Source organism: Pogona vitticeps, chromosome 3, assembly GCF_051106095.1.
Source record: "Pogona vitticeps strain Pit_001003342236 chromosome 3, PviZW2.1, whole genome shotgun sequence".
In the NCBI taxonomy this organism is placed as follows: Eukaryota; Metazoa; Chordata; class Lepidosauria; order Squamata; family Agamidae; genus Pogona; species Pogona vitticeps.
The window spans coordinates 5,524,546-5,530,545 of record NC_135785.1 but is presented as its reverse complement, the minus strand read 5'-3'; positions in this window follow the sequence as shown (position 1 = coordinate 5,530,545).

Sequence of the window (6,000 nt, the reverse complement as noted above, 5' to 3'; positions counted from 1 at the left end):
CTTCCAGCTGAAATCCGGTTGCCACGTGAGCTGGACAAACAAAATCTTTTGCCTGAATTTTGTGGGGCAAAACTCATGCTAGTTGCAAGATCCTAGCCCTCACTTTCCAAGCCCAACATGTCTACCTAGAAAATAATAATTCAAAGTGTTAATACTAACTCATAAGGCCCTTAATGGTTTGTGATCTCTCTACCTGTTTAATGGGACGTGGTGGCGCTGTGGGCTAAACCGCAGAAGCCTGTGCTGCAAGGTCAGAAGACCAAGCAGTCGTAAGATCGAATCCACGCGACGCAGTGAGCGTCCGACGCTTGTCCCAGCTCCCGCCAACCTAGCGGTTCGAAAGCATGCAAATGCAAGTAGATAAATAGGGACCACTTCGGTGGGAAGGTAACAGCGTTCCGTGTCTAAGTCGCACTGGCCATGTGACCACGGAAGATTGTCTTCGGACAAAAACGCTGGCTCTATGGCTTGGAAACGGGGATGAGCACCGCCCCCTAGAGTCGAACACGACTGGACAAAAATTGTCAAGGGGAACCTTTACCTTTACCTTTATCTACCTGTTCAAGCACCTCTCCTTAAACTCACCTACGTGGGTCACCTGTTCTTCCCAGGCTTCATGGTGGCAGGTAACCTTTCCAAGCGAGGCCCAGCAAATATCTACCAGTTACAGGGACTTTTTGGTGGTGGTCACGATGCTGTGGAATGTGTTGGCAGTGACTCCCTCCTTCTTGACCTTCAGGAAACAGGTGAAAACCGAGCTTTTTAAGGAACCCTTTAAGAACATCCTTCCCTCTCCATGACATTCTCACCGACCCATTAAATTTAAATTTTGTTTGCCATCGCCTCTGCTGGGTTTGTCCGGTCTGTATTATTTGTGTGTTTTGGCCATTGTGACAGGTAACCACTCCTGTCCATCACAATGGAACCCTGATTCAGGAGCCAATGGCTGTACAGAAGAGGAGGGACTAAGAAAATATAAGAAGAATGGACGGCAGTTAAAGAGCAGTTAGAGAGAGGATTTCAGTTAGAGTTAGGGATGAGTTAGGAATATGAATTGGAGAAAATCAGTTTAAGCAGTTAGGACCAGTCTTGTGTTAGAGAAGAATAGGGAGATAAGGAACAGCTCCGGCCAACCTAGCAGTTCGAAAGCATGCAAATGCAAGTAGATAAATAGGGACCACTTCGGTGGGAAGGTAACAGCGTTCCGTGTCTAAGTTGCACTGGCCATGTGACCACGGAAGATTGTCTTCGGACAAAAACGCTGGCTCTATGGCTTGGAAACGGGGATGAGCACCGCCCCCTAGAGTCGAACACGACTGGACAAAAATTGTCAAGGGGAACCTTTACCTTTACCTTTATCTACCTGTTCAAGCACCTCTCCTTAAACTCACCTACGTGGGTCACCTGTTCTTCCCAGGCTTCATGGTGGCAGGTAACCTTTCCAAGCGAGGCCCAGCAAATATAGAAAGGTTACTTACCTGTAACTCTGGTTCTTCGAGTGGTCCTCTGTGAATTCACACTAATGGGTTAAATCTGCACTTGTGCAGAGGCCTCGGAATATTCTAGAGCTTAAAGTAACACTTTTGGCTCCGCCCCCCCAGGACCTCATGGTCCGCCCGCCCTAACAGTTACCTCAGTTCCCCAAATTCCGCTGCTGCTCTAAGGTGAGACAGCCGTGACGGAAAGAGGGGAGGACGGGCGGGACGTGTGAATTCACAGAGGACCACTCGAAGAACCAGAGTTACAGGTAAGTAACCTTTCTTTCTTCTTCGTGGCCTCTGTGAATGCACACTAATGGGTGATTAGCAAGCTTGCCTCTGATAGGAGGAGGGACGTCACGGCAAAACAGCAGACAGGACCGCGCGTCCAAAAATGACATCCTCCTTGGCCCGCAGATTCAGGCAATAGTGAAAGATGAAGGCTGACGAAGTGGGCCAAATGTCAGCTGTGCAGGTGTTTGAGGAAAAGCTGTAGAAGTAGCCAAAGTTCCGGTAAAATGAGCATTCACCGGGCGCAGGTGACTAGATTTGCGGGGGGAAAAACAGCCCTGCAAACATAGAACGATAATGCTCTGCGAACATCTAGCAGGTGAAGAAACCTCTCTACATCTGTAGGCAGTTAGGAAAGAAAGTGGGCAGACTGATAGGCGGCCGAACATGAAACTCAGTAGAAACTTTAGGTATGAAGGAGACATCTGGGAACAGGATAACTTTGTCCAGGTGACAAAGTAGGAAGGGAGGATCCACCTGAAGTGCTACTGGAAGTAACTGCAACTAAGAAATAACCTTGAAAGTCAACAAACGTCCAGCAATTGTGGTCAGTGGCTCAAACGATGAATGCGAGAGGCACTCAGGACAGTGTGAAGAGTCCACTGTGGTATAGACTGGCCCCATGGAGGGTAAAGGTTTGCCGTACCATGGGAAAACCTCTTCATTTAGGGTAGCGAGTAGTAATTTTGGTAAATGCCAGGCAATTGCAGAAATAGAATTGATTGGCAGAGGGCTTCCGGGAGTGTGATAATATGGAGTTTATTGAGGAGGAATTCTCCATGCCATGAGGTGAAGAGCTTGTAGACCTGGACAGTACGTTTTCCCTTGATTCTGGGTCAGAAGATGAGGAATAGACAGCAGTGTTGTGAACCACAGCCGTATGGGTCAGTATGGAGCTATGAGGATCACGGTGGCATTGTCATGTCATATCTTCACTATTATGCACAGTAGGAGAGGTATTGGAGGGAACATGTACATGAAGCAGCCCTTCCAGGGCACCATGAGGGCGTCTCCTTGAGAGTTTACCCCTAGTCCAGGCCGTGAAAGATAGATGGCACACTAGCTGTTCACCTCAATTGCAAGGGCATCTATGGCAGGGAGGAACCAAAAAAAAAAAAATCTCTTGCAGATTCTGATGAATGTGCAATGGTCCAGAGATCACTCGTGTATTTGGTATGTTTGCCTGCTCAGATGGTCTGCCCATGTGAAGTCCTGGGCGGAGATGTGCACAGCAGACAGAAAGATGTGGAATTCTAGACACTACTCCCAAAACTGAACAGTCAGGTACAGTAGAGGAAGAGAATGGGTGCCTCCCTGTTTGTTGATGTAGTACATTGCTGTCGCATTATCCGTAGTAACTTGGACAGCCATGCCTAGGTTGAGAGTTAGGAGCGCCTGAAATGCTTTGAAGATGGCCAGCAATTCCAGATTTTTTTAAAAAGAGAAAGTTTTACTTCACTGACCAGGTGTCGTAGATATGAAGACTGGTACAGTGGGGTCCCATCCGACCAGACTGGAGTCTGTCGTGATTCTCGAGGTAGGTAGGAGTGGAGCAAACAGTCTTTCCAGGGCCAAGTCTTCTGGGTTGATTACCAGCAGGGTTGGTGTGCAAGCTCATAAGTAATCTGGAGGCATATGTAGGGCGTATTTTTCATGGGGTTAAACAGGGCAGATGCCAGGGCTGTAGGGACTGCCTCTTGAGCCTTGCGGGCTTTATGACAGATGTGGTGGAAATCATGAGTCCCCGAAGATTTTGGGCCTGATGGGCTGTGATCCAAGACAACGGAGGGGAGCAACATATCAGGGAACAAATTTAAACCATGCCATTCTGGGAAAGGAAAAGCTCTTGCCGGCCAAGATTCCAATACGGCCCCTATGTGAATACTCGAGGCGCCGTCGAGAGCTGAATGGCAAGGCGCTGAACTCTAAAATGGGCCTTCCTAGAGAGAACGGAGATCTATAAGGCTGAACGTTGTACGACCATGCTGTTTTCCTCATTCTTTGAAGGCCATCTAGGGATCGAATAACCTAGAGCCATCAAAGAGCAAGTCCCCTATTCCAAATCTGACATAATCATAAATGTTGGCTGAACTTAGCCAATCATGTCTTTGCAAGGTTACCCCAGTCATGAGTTGTTTGGAGGTGGCCTCGATAATGTGATGCGCTATCACACTCTCTTGCTGAGTGAGGGACATGGCGTCTTAATGGAGAGCAAGCCCTTTCGGATTAAATGCTGCTGGGGCTGCCTGAAGAGAGGGTAGTGCACAGTTAGAGAGGCTGACATGGTAGGCGCCCATAGCTGCCATGTAGATGAGCTTTCTCACCTCCTCGCTGCTCGGTGTGGTAGATCTCGAGCGTGATCTGGCTTGTGTGGCGTCCACATCCACATAAGGAGGAGGATGCCTAGTTAAAAATCTGTATTGGTACCATAGGTCTTGTACAGATTTTCTACAAGCCTGGACATTTTAGGGACAGAGAAGGGCTTTTCCCAGGTCTACTGAAGCAAGCAGAATAAAGATGGGATAAGGGACAAGCACAGGGAAGGCACTGATTCCTCATCAATATCTGCATAAACCTTATCAGACTCTGTTTGAAGTTGATGCACTGTTAAATCAAGAGCCTTATCGATTCTCTGTATCATGTTAGAACATGAATGAAATTCGGAAATGAGGGATGGAGGAAAGCCATCACAAATATCAGAGTCTGGCAGGGTCAGGTTAGGAGTGGTCTGGTGCCATGGAGTCAGAAGACTCAGAGTCAGAGTCATGGAAAGTAGAAGAAAGTGGAGCATCAGAAGTGAAAAAGGACTTCTGGTTTCTTTTTCAGTATCCTTCCTCATATCATCAGTATTCAGTATCTTCCTTAAGAATACTTCCTCAGTACCAGGCGTTTCTTATGGGCATATATTGTTTTAGTCTTCCGCTTGGTACCGTAGCATGGTACCAGCACGTTTTAACCTCCTGGTACCAGCAAGTTTTAGCCTTCCGCTTGGTACCAAGGCATGGTACCAGCATGTTTTAATCCCCTGGTACCAGCATGTTTTAGCCTTCTGCTTGGTACCAAGGCATGGTACCAGCACGTTTTAACCTCCTGGTACCAGCAAGTTTTAGCCTTCCGCTTGGTACCAAGGCATGGTACCAGCATGTTTTAATCCCCTGGTACCAGCAAGTTTTAGCCTTCCGCTTGGTACCAAGGCATGGTACCAGCATGTTTTAATCCCCTGGTACCAGCAAGTTTTAGCCTTCCGCTTGGTACCAAGGCATGGTACCAGCATGTTTTAACCTCCTGGTACCAGCCTGTTTTAACCTTTCGCTTGGTACCAAGGCATGGTACCAGCATGATTTAATCCCCTGGTACCAGCATGTTTTAGCCTTCTGCTTGGTACCAAGGCATGGTACCAGCATGTTTTAACCTCCTGGTACCAGCCTGTTTTAACTTTCTGCTTGGTACCAAGGCATGGTATCAGCATGTTTTAATCCCCTGGTACCAGCATGTTTTAGCCTTCCGCTTGGTACCAAGGCATGGTACCAGCATGTTTTGACCTCCTGGTACCAGCATGTTTTAGCCTTCTGCTTGGTACCAAGGCATGGTACCAGCATGTTTTAACCTCCTGGTACCAGCAAGTTTTAACCTTCCGCTTGGTACCAAGGCATGGTATCAGCATGTTTTAATCCCCTGGTACCAGCATGTTTTAGCCTTCTGCTTGGTACCAAGGCATGGTACCAGCATGTTTTAATCCCCTGGTACCAGCAAGTTTTAGCCTTCCGCTTGGTACCAAGGCATGGTACCAGCATGTTTTAACCTCCTGGTACCAGCCTGTTTTAACCTTCCGCTTGGTACCAAGGCATGGTATCAGCATGTTTTAATCCCCTGGTACCAGCATGTTTTAGCCTTCTGCTTGGTACCAAGGCATGGTACCAGCATGTTTTAATCCCCTGGTACCAGCAAGTTTTAGCCTTCCGCTTGGTACCAAGGCATGGTACCAGCATGTTTTAACCTCCTGGTACCAGCCTGTTTTAACCTTCCGCTTTGTACCAAGGCATGGTACCAGCATGTTTTAATCCCCTGGTACCAGCATGTTTTAGCCTTCTGCTTGGTACCAAGGCATGGTACCAGTATGTTTTGACCTCCTGGTACCAGCCTGTTTTAACTTTCTGCTTGGTACCAAGGCATGGTACCAGCATGTTTTAATCCCCTGGTACCAGCATGTTTTAGCCTTCCGCTTGGTACC